Source organism: Leiobunum rupestre, chromosome 2, assembly GCF_980474605.1.
Source record: "Leiobunum rupestre chromosome 2, qqLeiRupe1.1.hap1, whole genome shotgun sequence".
NCBI lineage: Eukaryota > Metazoa > Arthropoda > Arachnida > Opiliones > Sclerosomatidae > Leiobunum > Leiobunum rupestre.
The window spans coordinates 60,230,099-60,243,457 of NC_143385.1; the positions used below are offsets into that span (position 1 = coordinate 60,230,099).

Consider the following 13,359-nt stretch of genomic DNA (forward strand, 5'->3'; position numbering starts at 1 on the left):
AATTTCCTGATTTCCCTAATTTTACTAAAAATTGTGAATTTCTCTGATATTTCTATCGACAATCTAATTTCCTGATTTCCCTGATTTTTAGTAAAAAATATGAATTCGTGACATTTCTATTGGCAATCTAATTTCCTGATTTCCCTAATTTTACTAAAAATTGTGAATTTCTCTGATATTTCTATCGACAATCTAATTTCCTGATTTCCCTGATTTTTAGTAAAAAATATGAATTCGTGACATTTCTATTGGCAATCTAATTTCCTGATTTCCCTAATTTTACTAAAAATTGTGAATTTCTCTGATATTTCTATCGACAATCTAATTTCCTGATTTCCCTGATTTTTAGTAAAAAATATGAATTCGTGACATTTCTATTGGCAATCTAATTTCCTGATTTCCCTAATTTTACTAAAAATTGTGAATTTCTCTGATATTTCTATCGAAAATCTAATTTCCTGATTTCCCTGATTTTTAGTAAAAAATATGAATTCGTGACATTTCTATTGGCAATCTAATTTCCTGATTTCCCTAATTTTACTAAAAATTGTGAATTTCTCTGATATTTCTATCGACAATCTAATTTCCTGATTTCCCTGATTTTTAGTAAAAAATATGAATTCGTGACATTTCTATTGGCAATCTAATTTCCTGATTTCCCTAATTTTACTAAAAATTGTGAATTTCTCTGATATTTCTATCGAAAATCTAATTTCCTGATTTCCCTGATTTTTAGTAAAAAATATGAATTCGTGACATTTCTATTGGCAATCTAATTTCCTGATTTCCCTGATTTTACTAAAAATTGTGAATTTCTCTGATATTTCTATCGACAATCTAATTTCCTGATTTCCCTGATTTTTAGTAAAAAATATGAATTCGTGACATTTCTATTGGCAATCTAATTTCCTGATTTCCCTAATTTTACTAAAAATTGTGAATTTCTCTGATATTTCTATCGACAATCTAATTTCCTGATTTCCCTGATTTTTAGTAAAAAATATGAATTCGTGACATTTCTATTGGCAATCTAATTTCCTGATTTCCCTAATTTTACTAAAAATTGTGAATTTCTCTGATATTTCTATCGACAATCTAATTTCCTGATTTCCCTGATTTTTAGTAAAAAATATGAATTCGTGACATTTCTATTGGCAATCTAATTTCCTGATTTCCCTAATTTTACTAAAAATTGTGAATTTCTCTGATATTTCTATCGACAATCTAATTTCCTGATTTCCCTGATTTTTAGTAAAAAATATGAATTCGTGACATTTCTATTGGCAATCTAATTTCCTGATTTCCCTAATTTTACTAAAAATTGTGAATTTCTCTGATATTTCTATCGACAATCTAATTTCCTGATTTCCCTGATTTTTAGTAAAAAATATGAATTCGTGACATTTCTATTGGCAATCTAATTTCCTGATTTCCCTAATTTTACTAAAAATTGTGAATTTCTCTGATATTTCTATCGAAAATCTAATTTCCTGATTTCCCTGATTTTTAGTAAAAAATATGAATTCGTGACATTTCTATTGGCAATCTAATTTCCTGATTTCCCTAATTTTACTAAAAATTGTGAATTTCTCTGATATTTCTATCGACAATCTAATTTCCTGATTTGCCTAATTTTTACTAAAAATTATGAATGTTTGATATTTCTATCGACAATCTAATTTCCTGATATTCCCTAAATGAAGATAGCGCTGTCAATACTCACACGCGCAAGTACTTGAAAACTAAAGCAAGCCTAGAAGAAAACATTTCATATCCTGGCACCGGGAAGAAATAAAGTCCCCGCAGGTAAGTCATTTTATTTGTGGAAGGACAGTGAGTTGTTTGTCTCGGGCAATATCTCTGCTACTTTCATACTTCATCCTAGTTTTTTAGCCGCCTAAAGCGAAGCCTGAAGGAGAAAAAGGACTGACAAGTCAAACCTGGGATTGGAAAATGATTTACGTCTTACGGGCATTTCTCGGTACTCGTTTTGGGGGAAACGAAATTCATAAATCAGTTTCCTCGGCCGACCCCTAGATGTCTCTAGCGAATAGTTTTTGATTTTCCTCGACATTGGAAGGCTCCCGCTGTTCGGCAGGGGGAGCCATCTAAATTGCTTTCCACTTTTTTAAACGACAGAGGGGGCTAGTTTCGTCGACTCGGCTGATTGTTAGTTTGGAAACTCGAACCTAGATGGCGCCTTCGTTGTTTTTACTGTTTTATTTCGCGTCTAATTGACCGGAATGATTGCGATATGGACAAATTGTAACTTTTATGGGTCATTTTTGAGACGAATTACGCCTAATCTGAAAATAATGATTGATACATTTTTTTCTCTTTATAATATAAACCGATAACGTTGCTCGTGTAATTAATAAAATTTATCATTACAATTAGAATAGAATGTAAATATAATTATCCATACAATCAAAAGTAGCATAAGTTTGTCAGCTGTACCTTCGCGCCTATTAAAATTTCTAGTGAGACCTAGTCACATTATAGATCACATAACCTACTAGTTGGAATAGTACTAGCAAACATTGTATTTAGTCTATAGTCTGGCGCGATTTTATCTCTTCGAATTACTCACCCGTAGACATACGTTCTAAAACGCCTCACTCGGCGGCGCTGGAGTACCTCGATTTTGAAGACGTATATTCCAACCCCCCCCCCCCCTTCGTTTCCCTATTTTACTCTACGACAAACTCTCATTAAAAACTATACCGTTCTGACACACTTTTGGGTCTTATGCTACTTTTGATACAATCGATACCCGATTTCTCCACCGAAATACATTTCACGGATATGTTTTGTGGGTTATATCATGAATTTATTTAACCCATGAATGTTCAACCCTAGGTCACCTCCGGCAACGCGAGGGGCGGAGCCAATTTAGTGACGTAGTCGAAGTAATTTATAAACAATCAAAGCCTTAGTTCCTAAAACAGCGCGTTATGGTTATGTTTCCTTTTTGCAGTATTTATCATTACTTAATTTAAATAGATTCATGTATTTATTATTATTATTAAAATAGTTATTATTATAATACAATTATAACAGAACATTTATTATTTAATAATAATAATATGGAAAACCTTGACTCGGGTTTTCTTCCAAAGTATCATCGAGGCTTAGCTAGTTTGAACGTTTAAATTGTTCAAAACGTCACAGGCACCCGATAGAATCGCTTTCAAAAGATAGGAGTTACATTCCTTCATTTTTAAGTTTTATTCTAGAAATATTTATAAATTTAAACAGTCCGTGAGAAGTTATTTCGCGGTTAATCTGCTTGTGTAAACTATCTTGCGCTAAAATGACATTATTTTATAATTCGTTCTTATTAGCTTAAAAAAATTAATAACTACTGCGGCTTTATGGGTTGCGAGGCCCTCGGCAAATATGGAAAGTTGTTAAACCCCGAGGTCATATTGTAACAGTCCTTTACTACAATTAATTCATAGAATTTCGGACATATGATTAATATTGGATTCAATCAAATCTGGAAAGGATCTGGAATATTTGTGGATCAAACTTTGATCCAAAATAGTTTTAATCCTGAAAGATTTAACAAATTTTAAATCAAAATATTTTGGTCCAGTGCGATTTGTTAAAACTTTTTATCCAATAAGATTTAATGAAGATTTGTGCAAGATTTAATACAATTTTTTTCAAGAATTAATTTAATTTTTATTTTATGCCCATTTAATCTGTTCAATTCAACTGACCTATTGATGGGCCTTGCGAAGCCCTTATGCCTTTGCATAAGAGCCGCATTTCATGAGTTATTATTCACATAGAATAATATACACAATATTTTCACGCAGATTCAGGTTAGCAGTGGCTTGATTGCTCAAGAATGGCTAACAAATAATTTCATAGAATAATAAGAAAGATCCTTCACAATCTATTTCAAAGAACGTTCCACAAATTCTTTCATAGAATGAAAAAAAACTAAAAATACCTCACCAGTCACCACCTATTCTAAAAATGTCCCACAAATTATGTAATTCCAAGCATAAAAATTATTTCGTCGAATAAAATTTTTTTCGCCGAATAAAACTTATTTCATCGAATAAAAATGAACTACACGGCCAATTTCAAATAACCACAACTTAAAACATCGCTTTACGTAAATTCCTGCTTAAAAGTAACATAGTTAAAACACTACAGAACCGTTACGTTTAAAGGTAAGATACAAAATTGTTAAAACCACTAGAGGAACTGAAACTTCGGTTCTACGGTGAACAAAAAAATTAAAATAAATTCAATCTCAATTTAAACCTAAAGCGCACCAACTCCTAAAACTCGAACAGTTTCGAAACAAAAAGGTAACCTCGACGAACAAAACAGTAGCTACAAAACAAAATGCTAAACAAAAGGAGCTACGCGCAAACTTCACATTTTTCCGCCTTTTACCTCTAAAGTCACGTGACCGCGCGGTGCGCGTTGTCTCTCTAAATCTCTAAGCCTCGGCTCCGAAAACTCAACGCGGCTCAAATAGGCTTAAGAAATCTCTCTATTTTGAAAATGACAATGCGAGCCAATCTAAATCTAGAGCGAAAACGAAATAGAATCGGTTGGAGGTTAGGCTGCGTATTCCGTGGCTTCCGTACGGGCTATTACCAAGATAAAACCGGAGCGCCGTTGTAGGCGGGGTAACAAATGAATTAGTTTTATAAAGAGGACCTTATACCTTTTCAGGTGAGATAAATAAGTTTATTTCCAAGCGTTACGTTGCCCAGTGGTAGTGGCGTAAGGAAAATATGTAAGTAAAATCCATTTGCTATTATTGTCCAAACAATTACAATAACTAAAATCATAAGTAACATAAGAACTGTAATTATGACACTTCATATTGTTTCGATGCTAATTTCCTGATCGAACAAGCTCCGATTTCGACTTGTACCCGAACTGAGTAGCGTGTTATCATCGTTGGAAGTAGGTTCTCTTAAAAAAAAAAACAGATTGCACAATAGCTCTGAAAATCATTTCGGTGATAATTTTACCTAATTGACATATTATATGTAACTTATGCTAAAATAAAACAAAGCGTTTTATTCAAACGTTTCTTCTTCCTCGTGGTTTTAGCGTGTCCTACTGCACTCCTATTTTTTAAAATCGAATGCCTTTGGAAAATTGTGGTTTATAAAATGTTTGGGAGTGCAAATTGGGAAATACTAATACGTCGAAAAGAAATCAGATAACGCAATTTGCAGCCAATGAAATTAGTAGTCGCTTCGGCGTTAATAGGCCTGAAATATTAACTAGCGCCAAACACCAATGGTGGTCGAAAAGGGTGTTTAGGTAATGAACCATAAATATGGAATTTAACACTTTTTTAAGAGCAATTATTTTCAACCATTAACGAAGAAGGAAATCGAACTAAAGTAACACTGATAAATACGGGGTAGTTCGTATATTAGGGCCCTCAGACCACGTTTTGCGTCTCCTTGGACCCCCGTGACCTCCCTATAGCCTATTCTCGGGGTCCCCTAACTTCCCTTTGGCCTCTCCTCTGGGCCACCGTGACCTCGCTTAAGCCTCTCCTCTGGGCCCCCGTGACCTCGCTTAAGCCTCTCCTCTGGGCCCCCGTGACCTCGCTTAAGCCTCTGCTCTGGGCCCCCGTGACCTCGCTTAAGCCTCTAGTCTGGGCCCCCGTGACCTCGCTTAAGCCTCTCCTCTGGGCCCCCGTGACCTCGCTTAAGCCTCTCCTCTGGGCCCCCGTGACCTCGCTTAAGCCTCTGCTCTGGGCCCCCGTGACCTCGCTTAAGCCTCTAGTCTGGGCCCCCGTGACCTCGCTTAAGCCTCTCCTCTGGGCCACCGTGACCTCGCTTAAGCCTCTCCTCTGGGCCACCGTGACCTCGCTTAAGCCTCTCCTCTGGGCCCCCGTGACCTCGCTTAAGCCTCTCCTCTGGGCCCCCGTGACCTCGCTTAAGCCTCTCCTCTGGGCCCCCGTGACCTCGCTTAAGCCTCTCCTCTGGGCCCCCGTGACCTCGCTTAAGCCTCTCCTCTGGGCCCCCGTGACCTCGCTTAAGCCTCTCCTCTGGGCCCCCGTGACCTCGCTTAAGCCTCTCCTCTGGCCCCCCGTGACCTCGCTTAAGCCTCTCCTCTGGCCCCCCGTGACCTCGCTTAAGCCTCTCCTCTGGGCCCCCGTGACCTCACTTCAGCCTCTCCATCGGGCCCCCGTGACCTCGCTTAAGCCTCTCATCCGTCCCCTGTGACCTCGCTTAAGCCTCTCATCCGTCCCCTGTGACCTCGCTTAAGCCTCTCATCCGTCCCCTGTGACCTCGCTTAAGCCTCTCATCCGTCCCCTGTGACCTCGCTTAAGCCTCCGATTAAAAAAAAATTGTTTTGCTCTTACGATAATGAAAAACTAAAGAAAGCTTTATTCCGTGTCGAACTTTTGAATTCAATAAAAATCCGTGATAAAATACTCTTAAGTATGAAAAAATCATAATAAATAGAAATAACAAGTCGTTGACAAATCCATTGTTAGCAAAGGCCGAAACGAGGCGCTTTCTAAAACTAATTTACGTTCCAAATAAATAATGTCAATCCAAATACGTGGAATTAAAACGATTTTTAACTTTGTCCAAATCGAAAATGAAAATTTAAAATATCGAACGTTTGTGTTTACAAGAATACGACGATAAATTTGCCAGAAATAGAAACGCCAGTACTTCTGAAGGCGAGTTTAAGCTTCCAGATTTGATTTAAGACGAACAAATAAATCCTTTGCAGGGCTCCCAGCTATTTTTTTTAAAATATTATAGGAATTATAGGAAATTTCACAGAAATTTTAGGAATTTATAGGAACATTTTTAGCCAAAAAATAGGAATTTATAGGAACATTTTAGCTAAAAAAATGAATTTATAGGAACATTTTAGGTTAAATTAAGAATTTATACGAACAATTTCTGGATATAGCTATAGAAAAGTTTTTTTCGAAAAAATAGGAATTTATAGGAACAATTTTGAGAAAATAGGAAATTATAGGAGCATATTGAAAAAGCCGTAATAGTTTGATAAATAAAACCACGCGATCGAGGTAACCTTATACAGGGTTGCCACAACATTTTCAGATTCAAATTCCCTGACCATTTTAAGATATTTTCCCTGACTTATTAGGGCCAAAATGTTTCTTTTATATTTTACTTTTATCAGAAGTTAATAAATTTTATGGACTTATATTTCAGTAAAAAGGTTATTGCAATGTTGAAAAAATTAGCCAAACATTCAAGGAAATAAATGATAATCGTGCAATTTGTCATAGATCTAGAGTTAAATTACCTTCAAAAAGTGCCAAGATAAAATTGAATTCCCTAACTTTTCCCTGAATTTTTACCAATTCTTAAAATTCCCTGATATTTCCCGGACTTTTTAGGCCCATTTATAAATTCCCTTACATTATCCTGACTTTTAAGGCCCATTTATAAATTCCCTGACTTTTCCCTGATTTCCCTGACATGTGGCAACCCTGTTATTGTTCCTTATTTTACGAACCTTGGGTATAGTCATCTATCCTTCTACTGGGAAATATTTTTACAAAATAAGGTTGTGACTGCCGCCATTTTTGGCTCATTTTTGTTTAAAATGGCTAGAAAGCATAACCGCTGTTGTGTCAAGAATTGTGACTCTTCGTGTTTTTTCTATTCCCGGTGTAATCCGAAATCAAGGTACCCAAACTGAAGATTTATCCAGTCATATGCGTAATAAATGGCTAGTTAAGCTAAGGCTTAACGAAACCGAAGAGTTGCTATCCAAATTTAGGGTGTGTTCTAGGCATTTTTACTCGGGTAACAGTTATATTCCTAGATTTAATTATGTTTTACTAAACTGAGTATTTTATTCGGGGACTCAGCCAAGTTGTATAACAAAACAAGTTCAGATTGGTACTGGAAGTTCCTCAGACACAGTTACACTTCATACTCCTATAGTCTTTGTCGATATATAGCTACGCCGCAAAATTTTCGTTTTGAAAACGAAAACATTTGAGAGAGTTGGCCTTTTTCGGTCCATCGAAATCTGTGCAGCCCTGCCTGCCTTCCAGCCTGTATCTCTATACCAAAAATGGCCGACGATTACGCCACCGAAAATGTTTTACTAAACTGATCGGCGGCGTTTTTGACCGTTATTTTGAATTATCGACTTAGACTATTAACGTTGCGCGTTACCATCGAAGGATTAAACGATCAAAACTAACGAGGAGACTACCCGAGGTGATAATCACCGATTTTGTTGAAACTAGGTGGGTACGTAGACCTTATGGGAAAAAGAAATTTCACCAAGGGAAAAGTTGCAATGGGCATTAGTTTTGCCATGGCAACCGAAAATGTTTTAATTGCGCAAGCATTAAGTTCCCACCTTTGTAAATGGTAAAAAGCAATTAGACCCCTATGATGTCGAAGCTACTCGGAAATTAGCTAACGTGGGAATTCACGTTGAGATAGTCATTGGGCAGCTTATCCAAAAATACAAAATATTGCATTCCAAAATCTCAGTTGAATTTCTAAAGAAAGCCCCAGACAAAATTGCAACAGTTTGTTGTGCTCTAACAAATTTAACGCCATCAGTTGTGTCCACTGCATAATTATTGCATAATTAAAATTAGTTTTGGTAAATTTTACCATAATTTTTTTGTTTTGTCTAACTTTAAAATCTGACATATTTTTAAAAACAAAAATTAATTCCTTAACTAAGATATTAAACTTATTTCAAAGAAAACTAAAGTTGTAGTCTATTTTTCTTCGTAGCTTGTTTAATTCCATTCCACGTACCACAATCCGGGCAAATCCATTTTCTTCTAGGGATTTTTTTAATGTGGCAGCTTTGTGATTGGCAGACTATCATTTTGTCCAATTCAGGTTAAAGGCATTACTTTTAAAACAAACTCGACGTAGCAGCTTTCTAATGGTAAGTTGGTAACCCATTCGGAAACGCGCTCAAAATGGCGTCCGAAAATATTCCCTAGTAGCCCATAGATTATACACCCTCAAGTATAGCTATATCGTCTTTGCTTTTCGGTATAAGCAGACGACAAAATAAACCACGCCTCAACTGACTCTACTCTATCAGCGAGTGTAGGGAGCTGTTGCTTAACTTGGCATGAAGGGCTTGCCACCACCCTCCTACGCGTTGTAACCCAGCCACTTGTTTAAAGGCATTAAAGGTTTCTAGAGGACTTGGGTCAGTGGTGGTGCCAAGGGTGTTAAAGGTTTTATAAGTCTCTAGATGACTTGGGCCAGCGGTGGTGACAAGGGTGTTAAAGGTTTTAAAAGTCTCTAGATGACTTGGGTCAGCGGTGGTGACAAGGGTGTTAAAGGTTTTAAAAGTCTCTAGATGACTTGGGCCAGCGGTGGTGACAAGGGTGTTAAAGGTTTTAAAAGTCTCTAGATGACTTGGGCCAGCGGTGGTGACAAGGGTGTTAAAGGTTTTAAAAGTCTCTAGAAGAATTGGGTCAGTGGTGGTGACAAGGGTGTTAAAGGTTTTAAAAGTCTCTAGATGACTTGGGTCAGCGGTGGTGACAAGGGTGTAAAAGGTATTAAAAGTCTCTAGAAGAATTGGGTCAGTGGTGGTGACAAGGGTGTTTTGTGAAAAGGCTTCTAGTAGCAAATAAGTGAAATTCGTGGTTAAACAACGAATCCTACTTTATACTCCCTCTAACATATCTCGTTTTCTCTTGTTTTAGCTTGCGACGGGCATCTTCTATTACGTTGCAGTGATTTCGGTTTCTGCCACCCTAGAACCCACAGCTGCGTATGCGTCGAAGAAGAATACCGAGCGGATATGGAAGCAAAGAGAAGGGCCAGGGAAAAACGCTTCAATTGGTTCCGGAAAAATTAGCTTCATGACTATTTCCAAATATTCAAATTATTAAATAAATCAATATTGTAGCATTGATTCGTGCTCTTATCAATTATTCAAGTTATGAAATTAAGCAATATTGTAGCATTGATTAGTGCTTTTTCAATTATTCAAGTTTCTTAAATAGGCCCGATGAAAATTCGGCATCACTAATTGCAAAATACATTCTAATTTTCAAGATTTATCCAAGTTCCTCTACGAGCAAATTTTCGAGTTTTAATAAATTCGTAGAACAAGAGTGATTTGAACAATAAAGATCGAAGAAAAAGTTGTCCAAAGGCAAAATATAGTTCTACATTCGATAAACGGAATAAAGGCGAGGAAATCGCCTTTTTATTTAATTTAACATTCTAATTTTCAAGATTTATCCAAGTTCCTCTACGAGCAAATTTTCGAGTTTTAATAAATTCGTAGAACAAGAGTGATTTGAACAATAAAGATCAAAGAAAAAGTTGTCCAAAGGCAAAATATAGTTCTACATTCGATAAACGGAATAAAGGCGAGGAAATCGCCTTTTTATTTAATTTAACAGGGTTTGTTTTAACAAAAAAAGTTTATTCGCACGTTTAAAGAACGACCAGTTTTTAATGAACTAAAAGAAATTACAAACTGTAGTAAAATTTGTTTCAAAGATGTTTCGAGATAACATTGAATCCCTTGAATTTTTAAAAATTCTCAAAATTATCCGAACATTTCATGCGTATAATTTTAAATTCCCTGACCTTTTCCTGACCCTGACCCGTGGGCAAATTCAAATACATCGACATTTGAATACAAAATAGTTAATATTTCCCTTCCATAAAAACTTGTAGAGGTTAACGGCAATAGTTAGTGTAGCGAGCTGTTGGCTCGCGTGGCCTGTTCTACAGTTCTGTGCAAAGATGGGCACTTGTTTTTCCTATCTATCTTTTTACCTCTCAAAATCATTAAGATGGCGCCACTATCACTATCCCGATTTTTTTTAAAACCCTACAACATTTAAATATCAATTTAAAATCAAAGATGAGTAACTTTTCTTTACCAATTTTCTTTCCTCTCAAAATTTTCATACAGCGCCACTATCACTATTACGATCAATTTTTCTATCAATATCCCAAAAAGTGTAAATATCAAATGAAAATTAAGTTCCACTTAACCTACAAAAATCTATCTCGTTTCAATTTTTTTCGGTAGATGGCGAACTCTATCACTTTCAAATCAAATTTCACGTGGCCTGTAAAAATTGATATATTTTCAATTTTTTTTTCAGTAGTTGTCGACACGTGTCCTATCCCATTAAAATAAAATTTTCGTAACGATAAATATGCGGAATCACAATTCAATCAATTTTTTTTACGGTATTCTGAAACCTTTCAAAATCAATTTTTCTTTGTATAGAATTTTTTGTGTTAATCATCATATCAAAATTGATAGAATTTAAAAGAAAATTTCTTAAATCGATCAAAAAAAGTATCAGATTCAAAAAAGATATGTTAGTGCCCATCTTTAGTGGCATGAAGGGCTTGCTACCACCCTCCTACGCATTGTAACCCGGCCACCTGTTCAAAGGCATTACAAGTCGCTAGATGACTTGGGCCTAAGGTGGTGCCAAGGGTATAAGATTATTATTCCCACGTAAAAGTTTATAATTTATTCCGATTTGATCCAAATTATTGAATTGAAACAGATGGGTCTCCTTTTCAATTGCATTAAAAAAAGCGATAATTATCCCCAAACCTCAAATACAATCGGTCCATTAGGAAGAACAGTTTGATTTATAATAACCAGCGTCACGAGTAATCCTTTACCCAACACGAAAAAGATTATAAATTTCGCGAAAACTTCAAAATGAAATTAATTTACAATTGTTTGCAACTTGATAAGAATGCAACGGTAAATTTGTCATCAAGCGATATTAAATGCTGAAAAATAATACGTGTCCTTAAAGCCGTATAAAAAGATATGTTAAAATGTTCCATGAACTATTCCTCCAGTTGGACACTACGAGAGTAAGTTGTTTTTTCCGTTCTTATTGGACTAGTTATTCAAGAAGCATAAGTAATATAATCTTATGAGGATCGAATTTGAATCCAAAATGTGAAATATTCGAAAGCTACGAAATTAAACTTGATCCTGATTTGATCAAAATTATTTAATACAAACGCATGTGTCTGCCATTCACAATTTTGGACGTTGGCAGGATAATCATTTTCTTGAACAAAATATTGTTTCAGATACGATGAAATCTTCAGTCGTGGCTATTGCTTTGATTTTGTTGACCATCTGCCACACTATGGTGCAGGCATCAGATAATCCGAATAGTAAGTATATTTTACAATTGGTCAATATTTTTGGTTGAACGATAAACCGATTATCTCTAAGACCGGCGGGCGATAAACTAACCGATACCGAGAGTTCAGTATTGAAACGGATACCGATAGTTAAACAAAAACGTGGTTTTATCTATAAATTTAACAAACGTTGATCTAAGAAAGATATATTTTATTTACGGTTGAGTCTTTAGAATAAATTGCCCTCGATTCGAAATCCCAACCTCGCGCCTCGTCAACAGCGTTTGCCCACTTCGTGCCAAACTCCGAAAACATTTACTCCGTAGTTACCATGGTAACCAACCATAAATAAGGAAAAACAGCGAGCGATCGAAACCCATTTTTCGGAGGTCAGGTTTCAGGAGTGGGTACGCGCTTCGTTAAAAAACCGTCAATCGGAAAGCTCTCTGAACCCGAAACTAGGTTACGGAGTTTTATATAATCTTCGCTTTCACCGAAACAATTACTGAATTGAAGAAATATCTAGGCAATATTACGTTAAGATTGTTTTTACCGTTGCTACAAGCAAATAAAATAACACTGTTTACTGACAAACTACCAACAATTATAGCAGTGGGGCCTATCGTGTTTGGTTTGAAATGGCGTGGTCCACGTTTTCGCGCTAAATTGTTCCTTTTAAAAATAGCGGTTCATTAATTTAATTCGCATAACGATATCGGTTATCTTTCAACCATAATTTTAATTTATACTAATGACAAAACACCATTGACGTAGTAAAATGCAGAAAAAACAGTGACTGTGGAGAATCTAATATTTGTAACTATGAGAGCGGCCGGGATTTGCGGAACGTTCCATATGAATGGTCGTATTGTATTTTTCACGCTGGGCCGAATGCTGGGCCGAATGCTTTGGGTGGTTTGGACAGATGGAACCCCTGGGATCGTCAATTTCATTAGAGTCCCTATTGGCTGCATGGAAATGAGGAAAAATAAACCTCAAAATGAATACGCGATTAATAAAGTAATGACGAAATATATATGGAATAAAAATAATATTCGTTAATCTAATTTAGTACTTAATTTTATTTATATCTAAATTGACCCTTGTAAGTTGAACCTGCAGCGACATTAGGTAGAGGGGCAACAATTCCTAGAACAGACAACGACGAAGCGCACCGAATAGCTCTACATACACTCTCCCTCTATAGCCTGCCAGTCGGTTTCCA

The 13,359-nt window shown here is 36.1% G+C and overlaps 1 protein-coding gene and 2 long non-coding RNA genes across 7 annotated transcripts in view; 2 read left to right on the forward strand and 1 right to left on the reverse strand.

The window, feature by feature from the left end:
* mri (BTB/POZ domain-containing protein mrityu) overlaps positions 1-13,359 on the reverse strand; it is a 320,586-nt gene that overhangs the window by 144,222 nt on the left and 163,005 nt on the right. The window lies entirely within an intron of this gene.
* Positions 4,522-9,900, forward strand: LOC149958581 (uncharacterized). Its single transcript, XR_016478310.1, has 2 exons — positions 4,522-4,765; positions 9,689-9,900. It is a non-coding gene; the product is annotated as an uncharacterized LOC149958581 (long non-coding RNA).
* On the forward strand, positions 11,760-13,201 carry LOC149958582 (uncharacterized). Its single transcript, XR_016478522.1, has 3 exons — positions 11,760-11,852; positions 12,078-12,164; positions 12,909-13,201. It is a non-coding gene; the product is annotated as an uncharacterized LOC149958582 (long non-coding RNA).